The following is a 7,151-nucleotide window of genomic DNA, read 5'->3' on the forward strand; positions in this document are numbered from 1 at the left end:
ATCACAGTTCAAAAGCATCAATTCTTTGGCGCTCAGCCTTCTTCACAGTCCAACTCTCACATCCATACATGACCAATGGAAAAACCATAGCCTTGACTAGACGGACCTTGGTCGGCAAAGTAATGCCTCTGCTTTTGAATATGTTATCTAGGTTGGTCATAACTTTTCTTCCAAGGAGTAAGTGTCTTTTAATTTCATGGCTGCAGTCACCATCTGCAGTGATTTTGGAGCCCAAAAGAATACAGTCTGACACTGTTTCCACTATTTCCCCATCTATTTCCCATGAAGTGATAGAACCGGATGCCATGATCTTTGTTTTCTGAATGCTGTTTTAAGCGAACATTTTCACTCTCCTCTTTCACTTTCATCAAGATGCTTTTTAGTTCTTCTTCACTTTCTGCCATAAGGGTGGTGTCATCTGCATATCTGAGGTTATTGATATTTCTCCCAGCAATCTTGATTCCAGCTTGTGTTTCTTCCAGCCCAGCGTTTCTCATGATGTACTCTGCAAATAAGTTAAATAAGCAGGGTGACAATATACAGCCTTGACATACTCCTTTTCCTATTTGGAACCAGTCTGTCGTTCCATGTCCAGTTCTAACTGTTGCTTCCTGGCCTGCATACAGATTTCTCAGGAGGCAGGTCAGGTGGTCTGGTATTCCCATCTCTTTCAGAATTTTCCACAGTTTATTGTGATCCACACAGTCAAAGGCTTTGGCATAGTCAATAAAGCAGAAAGAGATGTTTTTCTGGAACTCTCTTGCTTTTTCCATGATCCAGCGGATGTTGGCAATTTGATCTCTGGTTCCTCTGCCTTTTCTAAAACCAGCTTGAACATCAGGAAGTTCACATTTCACATATTGCTGAAGCCTGGCTTGGAGAATTTTGAGCATTACTTTACTAGCATGTGAGATGAGTGCAATTGTGTGGTAGTTTGAACATTCTTTGGCAGTGCTTTTCTTTGGGATTGGAATGAAAAGTGACCTTTTCCAGTCCTATGGCCACTGCTGAGTTTTCCAAATTTGCTGGCATATTGAGTGCAACACTTTCACAGCATCATCTTTCAAGATTTGAAATAGCTCAACTGGAATTCCATCACCTCCACTAGCTTTGTTCATAGTGATGCTTTCTAAGGCCCACTTGATTTCACATTCCAGGATGTCTGTCTCTAGATAAGTGATCACACCATCATTATTATCCAGGTCATGAAGATCTTTTTTGTACAGTTCTTCTGTGTATTCTTGCCACCTCGTCTTAATATCTTCTGCTTCTGTTAGGTCCAGACCATTTCTGTCCTTTATTGAGCCCATCTTTGCATGAAATGTTCCCTTGGTATCTCTAATTTTCTTGAAGAGATCTCTAGTCTTTCCCATTCTGTTCTTTCCCTCTATTTCTTTGCATTGATCACTGAAGAAGGCTTTCTTATCTCTTCTTGCTATTCTTTGGAACTCTGCATTCAGATGCTTATATGTTTCCTTTTCTCCTTTGCTTTTCGCCTCTCTTCTTTTCACAGCTATTTGTAAGGCATCCCCAGACAGCCATTTTGCTTTTTTGCATTTCTTTTCCATGGGGATGGTCTTAATCCCTGTCTCCTGTACAATGTCACGAACCTCATTCCATAGTTCATCAGGCACTCTATCTATCAGATCTAGGCCCTTAAATCTATTTCTCACTTCCACTGTATAATCATAAGGGATTTGTTTTAGGTCATACCTTAATGGTCTAGCGGTTTTCCCTACTTTCTTCAATTTGAGTCTGAATTTGGTAATAAGGAGTTCATGATCTGAACCACAGTCAGCTCCTGGTCTTGTTTTTGTTGACTATATAGAGCTTCTCCATCTTTTGCTCCAAAGAATATTAGCAATCTGATTTCGGTGTTGACCATCTGGTGATGTCCATGTGTAGAGTCTTCTCTTGTGTTGTTGGAAGAGGGTGTTTGCTATGACCAGTGCATTTTCTTGGCAAAACTCTATAGCCTTTTCCCTGCTTCATTCCGCATTCCAAGGCCAAATTTGCCTGTTACTCCAGGTGTTTCTTGACTTCCTACTTTTGCATTCCAGTCCCCTATAATGAAAAGGACATCTTTTTTGGGTGTTAGTTCTAAAAGGTCTTGTAGGTCTTCATAGAACCATTCAACTTCAGCTTCTTCAGTGTTACTGGTTGGGGCACAGACTTGGATTACCGTGATACTGAATGGTTTGCCTTGGAGACGAACAGAGATCATTCTGTCATTTTTAAGACTGCATCCAAGTACTGCATTTTGGACTCTTGTAACCAAAGTCAAATACCACATTAACGATTGATGTATTTTGACCAGTACCAGCTTCAACAGGACCATGCCCCATATAGTGCCCCATGCATTATAGTTATATTTTTGGTCGAGCAGTTCATTAATCACTTTAGGGTGGAAATGAAAGTGTCAGATGCTACTCTTTGGCCTGTTCCCAAGCTTCTGCCCTTTTAATGGCAGAACTATGTATTTTGACTTGATGCCCATATTCTAAATGTGAGGTCAAAAAAAAAAAATTAAAAGGGCAAAGGCTATGAAATTTCACCTCAGAACCAGGAAAATGAAAGCCACTGGGAGAGGGAAATGGAGCATTCTGGATAAAGAAATGGACTGTTGCATCCTAGCAAAGCTTGGTAGGAACACCTGGTTGTTCTGTAGAAAACACACCCAATCTACAAAGTGTAAAAGAAACAGCAGACCATTTCCTTAAGGGAGGAAAAAGCCCATTGTTTAATGCTTATCAGAGAGTCTCTTTATGGGGAAGCAGAGGGACCATTGTTAACTAAGCAGACTAAGAATGGGAGAAGCTGCTGCTAAGTCACTTCAGTCGTGTCCGACTCTGTGCGATCCCAGAGATGTCAGCCCACCAGGCTCTCCTGTCCCTGGGGTTCTCCAGGCAAGAACACTGGAGTGGGTTGCCATTTCCTTCTCCAATGCATGAAACTGAAAAGTGAAAATGAAGTCCCTCAGTCGTGTCTGACTTTTAGCGACCTCATGGACTGCAGCCTACCAGGCTCCTCCGTCCATGGGATTTTCCAGGCAAGAGTACTGGAGTGGGGTGCCATTGCCTAAGAATGGGAGAAAAACAGTTATAAAGTCCAATTTTAAAGTCTGTGAGATAAAGAGATGGGAAAGAATCCTCTAATTAACCAAACTTGTGTTTTACATGAGTACATACTTTATAAGTCCTAATGAAAAGATTTTATATGTGAATCATAGCCAGATCTTATTATCTGCCTGGAAAAATGGGGGTTACTGGTCTAAAACACAAAGTACTAATGTGACTTTACATGTGAACATGCAGTTATTGTAGAAAATCTGGAGTGGAATGTATCCAAATTTAAAACTAAACTTTAAAAATGGAAGAAGGAATCATAGGAAGTGCCCAAGTAAACAAATTTGCTTTCTAAAGATGAAGGGTTTTTTCTTAAGACCTGGAGAACCTAAATCATCCATCAATAAAGTTTTGCAGCAGCGCACACTTCAATAGGAATTTAAATTCAAATTACACATATTTTCCCCTATGATTTGATGGTGTGACAATACATCTTTAAACTTTTTTAAAAACTATCTGGATTTTATTTTGCCAGTTTGTGTGAAATCGTTACTAAACTGATTTTTTTCCTCTGCCAAGAGCTGATGCTACTTGGTTGAATATTCCTATCTAGTCCATTAAGTGGTGGACACACTTTATGAGATAGTAAATGCTCACATGTATTTGTGCATTTTTCCATTTTTCTGTTTTTCTTCCAGTAAGTCCTTATTCCATATTTTTAAACATGTTACTTTAGGACAGAACTCTTCTTTGTCAAAAAGGGTTTTGACCATTCTTACCTCATTATTTTTTCCTCTAGATTAACATCAGAATTTTTATCAAGTTGCTCCAAAAATTACTCTCTAATTTAACTGTAAGTCTGTTAAACCTGGGCTTCCCCAGTAGCTCAGCAGTTAAGAAACTACCTGCAACACAAGAACAGCAGGAAATGCAAGTTCAATCCTTGGGTAGGGAAGATCCCTTGGAGGAGGGCATGGCAAGCCACTCCAGTATTCTTGCCCAGAGAATCTCATGGACAGAGGATCCTGGGGGCTACAGTGCATAGGGTCGCAAACAGTCAGACACAATTGAGGCGACTGAGCATGAATGCACATACTGATAAGGACTCTAGGAAGTGTCATCGCTATTCCTAAATTACAGGGAGTGTAACTGAATCTTGGAAATTCTAGGCAGCTACTAAGTGGAGGAACCAGAATCCAAGCCTGGGCCAGTTTGAATCCAAACCCATGATGTTAATTATATCAAGATACATTCTTCTCAATAATTGTATCACAATATATGCAGAGTACACCATGCAAAATGCCAGGCTGGATGAACCACAAGCTGGAATCAAGATTGCCAGGAGAAATATCAATAACCTCCAATACGCAGATGACACCACCCTTATGGCAGAAAGTGAAGAGGAACTGAAGAGCCTGTTGATGAAAATTAAAGAGGTGAGTGAAAAAGTTGGCTTCAAACTCAACATTCAGAAAACGAAAATCATGGCATCCAGTCCCATCACTTCATGATGGGGAAACAATGGAAACAGTGAAAAACTTTATTTTCTTGGTCTCCAAAAACACTGCAGATGGGGACTGCAGCCATGAAATTAAAAGGCAGTTGCTCCTTGGAAGGAAAGTTATGACCAACCTAGACAACATATTAAAAAGCAGAGACATTACTTTGTCAACAAAGGTCCATCTAGACAAAGCTATGGTTTTTCCAGTAGTCATGTATGCATGTGAGAGTTGGACCATAAAGAAAGCTGAGCACCAAAGAACTGATGCTTTTGAATGTGGTGTTAGAGTAGACTCTTGAGAGTCCCTTGGACTGCAAGGAGGTCAAACCAGTCCATCCTAAAGGAAATCAGTCCTGAATGTTCAGTGGAAGGACTGATGTTGAAGCTGAAGCTCCAATACCTTGGCGACCTGATACAAAGAACTGACTCATTAGAAAAGACCCTGATGCTGGGAAGGCAAGAGGAGAAGGGAACGACAGAGGATGAGATGATTGGATGGCATCACCAACTTGATGGACATGAGTTTGAACAAGCTCGGGGAGTTGGTGGTGGTCAGGGACACCTGGCTTGCTGCAGTCCATGGGGCTGCAAAAAGTTGGACATGACAGTGACTGAACTGAAATGATACTCTTCTCACTGAGTATTATATGGCTCTCCATCCATTCAAGAATTCTTACATATACAGCAGTAAAATATTATGGTTTTCTTTATATCTCTTTACATTTCTTAAGTTAATTCCTACTAGTATCATTTGTTCCACAGCAATTGTGAATGAAATTCCTTGCTGTTTCATTTAAATGGTCATTATATCATTAATAATTATTGTTTTGTCCACTGTTCTTGAATCCAGCCACTTCAGTGAGATTTCTTAATTCTGGAATGGTAACTTCTAAAAAACCATGTCATCAGCAAACAATGATAATTGGTCTCAGTCTTTCAAACTATTCTGGTCTTTACTGTTCATGTAAAACTACCTTGACATCTAATACTGTCAAATAATATGGTGCAAAAAATAATTTCTGATAAGAAAATGTCTTTTTTATACATGACTCTTAGTTTGAGATATTTTATTAATTAATTTTAAAGTATTTATTATTTTTATTGTGAATACATTAGATTTTATTAAATACCTTTTGAATATTTTTCAATATTATTTTTCCTTATTTAATCCATTGATATGAAATAAATGGATTAATATCAAACCATCCTTGTATTTTTAAAATATCATGTTGATGTGTGGCAAAACCAATACAATATTGTAAAGTAAAAATAATAATAATAATAACAAAAAAATAAAATAAAATACAAACTACTTTCTCATGGTGAAGTGTTTTACACCATGATAGAGTATTTCAATTTATTAATATCTCATTAGAATTTCCTTCTTAATGAAGGGTGAAAGTTTATAATTCTGTTGCACAGTATCTTTTTCAGGTTTTAATAAAATATGTGATACTTAAATTACTTACTTATTGTTTCAATCAAAGTACCAGGAAGAAACAAATACCATATGCCAAAATTAAGATAATTCCAAAGATTAATAAAGTTACAGTGTACAGAGAGGTGAGCAGGGAAACTCTCAGGTGTAGCACAAACTACACTGCAGTACATTAGGGCTGCTAACACTTAGATCTGATGGAAAAGATCTAACACACCTAGTTCACAGGTAGGAGTAGATACCAGACCTGAGATGAGAGAATAACTTGAAAATGGTCACCTTGAGAAAATTTGCAATTCTCAATTGGGTTCTCAAATAGGTAACTACTTGGGAAGGGAGCCAAGAGAATATATGCCACACCCTCCCTTTCATCCCTCCTTCCTGTCTCCTGCTGGGTTTCCCTTGGCTAAGCCCAGTGTAAAAGCAGAGGACATGGAGTTTTCTGATGAACCGGTCTGTTACAGGGGGTAGGGTAGAGACGAGGAGTTAACCCAGAGAGGCATATGAAGGACACACAGTACAGGTTTTCAATGCTCTGGAGTTAAAAATAGACTTCTGAAAAGAACTCTTCCTTGAGATTTTAAATAGATGATTTATAAAGACTCTGTGACTCTGGAGTATATAATTTTAGATAATTGGAGTGTTTCTACATTTTTTTCTAATGATTATGTTAGAAAAGTTTTCTACATCTTGGGTTAAATAGTTTTTTTAAAAGCTCTAATAAGCATAAAATTCTCATGATTTTATCTACTCTTCATTAATAATTAAATCCTCTCACTTCAAACTGAATTTGTTTTTTTTTTTTTTTAGGTTTTCCACCGACTTGACTTATTTGAAAATACTAGTTATTGTCATTCCTTTTTAATTTCTGTCATATTTTTAATTATCTATTTTATAGAAAAAACTTAGACAGCATATTAAAAAGTAAAGACATCTCCTTGCCGAGAAAGGTTCATAGAGTCAAAGCTGCCATTTTTCCATTAGTCATGCACGGATGTAAGAGTTGGGACCATAAAGAAGGCTGAGCGCTGAAGAATTGATGCTTTCAAACTGTGGTTCTCAAGAAGACTCTTGAGCATCCCTTGGACAGCAAGGAGATCAAACCAGTCAATCCTAAAGGAAATCAACCCTAAATATTCATTGGAAG

The sequence above is a fragment of the Oryx dammah genome, unplaced genomic scaffold (assembly GCF_014754425.2).
Source record: "Oryx dammah isolate SB20612 unplaced genomic scaffold, SCBI_Odam_1.1 HiC_scaffold_29, whole genome shotgun sequence".
Taxonomy (NCBI): Eukaryota; Metazoa; Chordata; class Mammalia; order Artiodactyla; family Bovidae; genus Oryx; species Oryx dammah.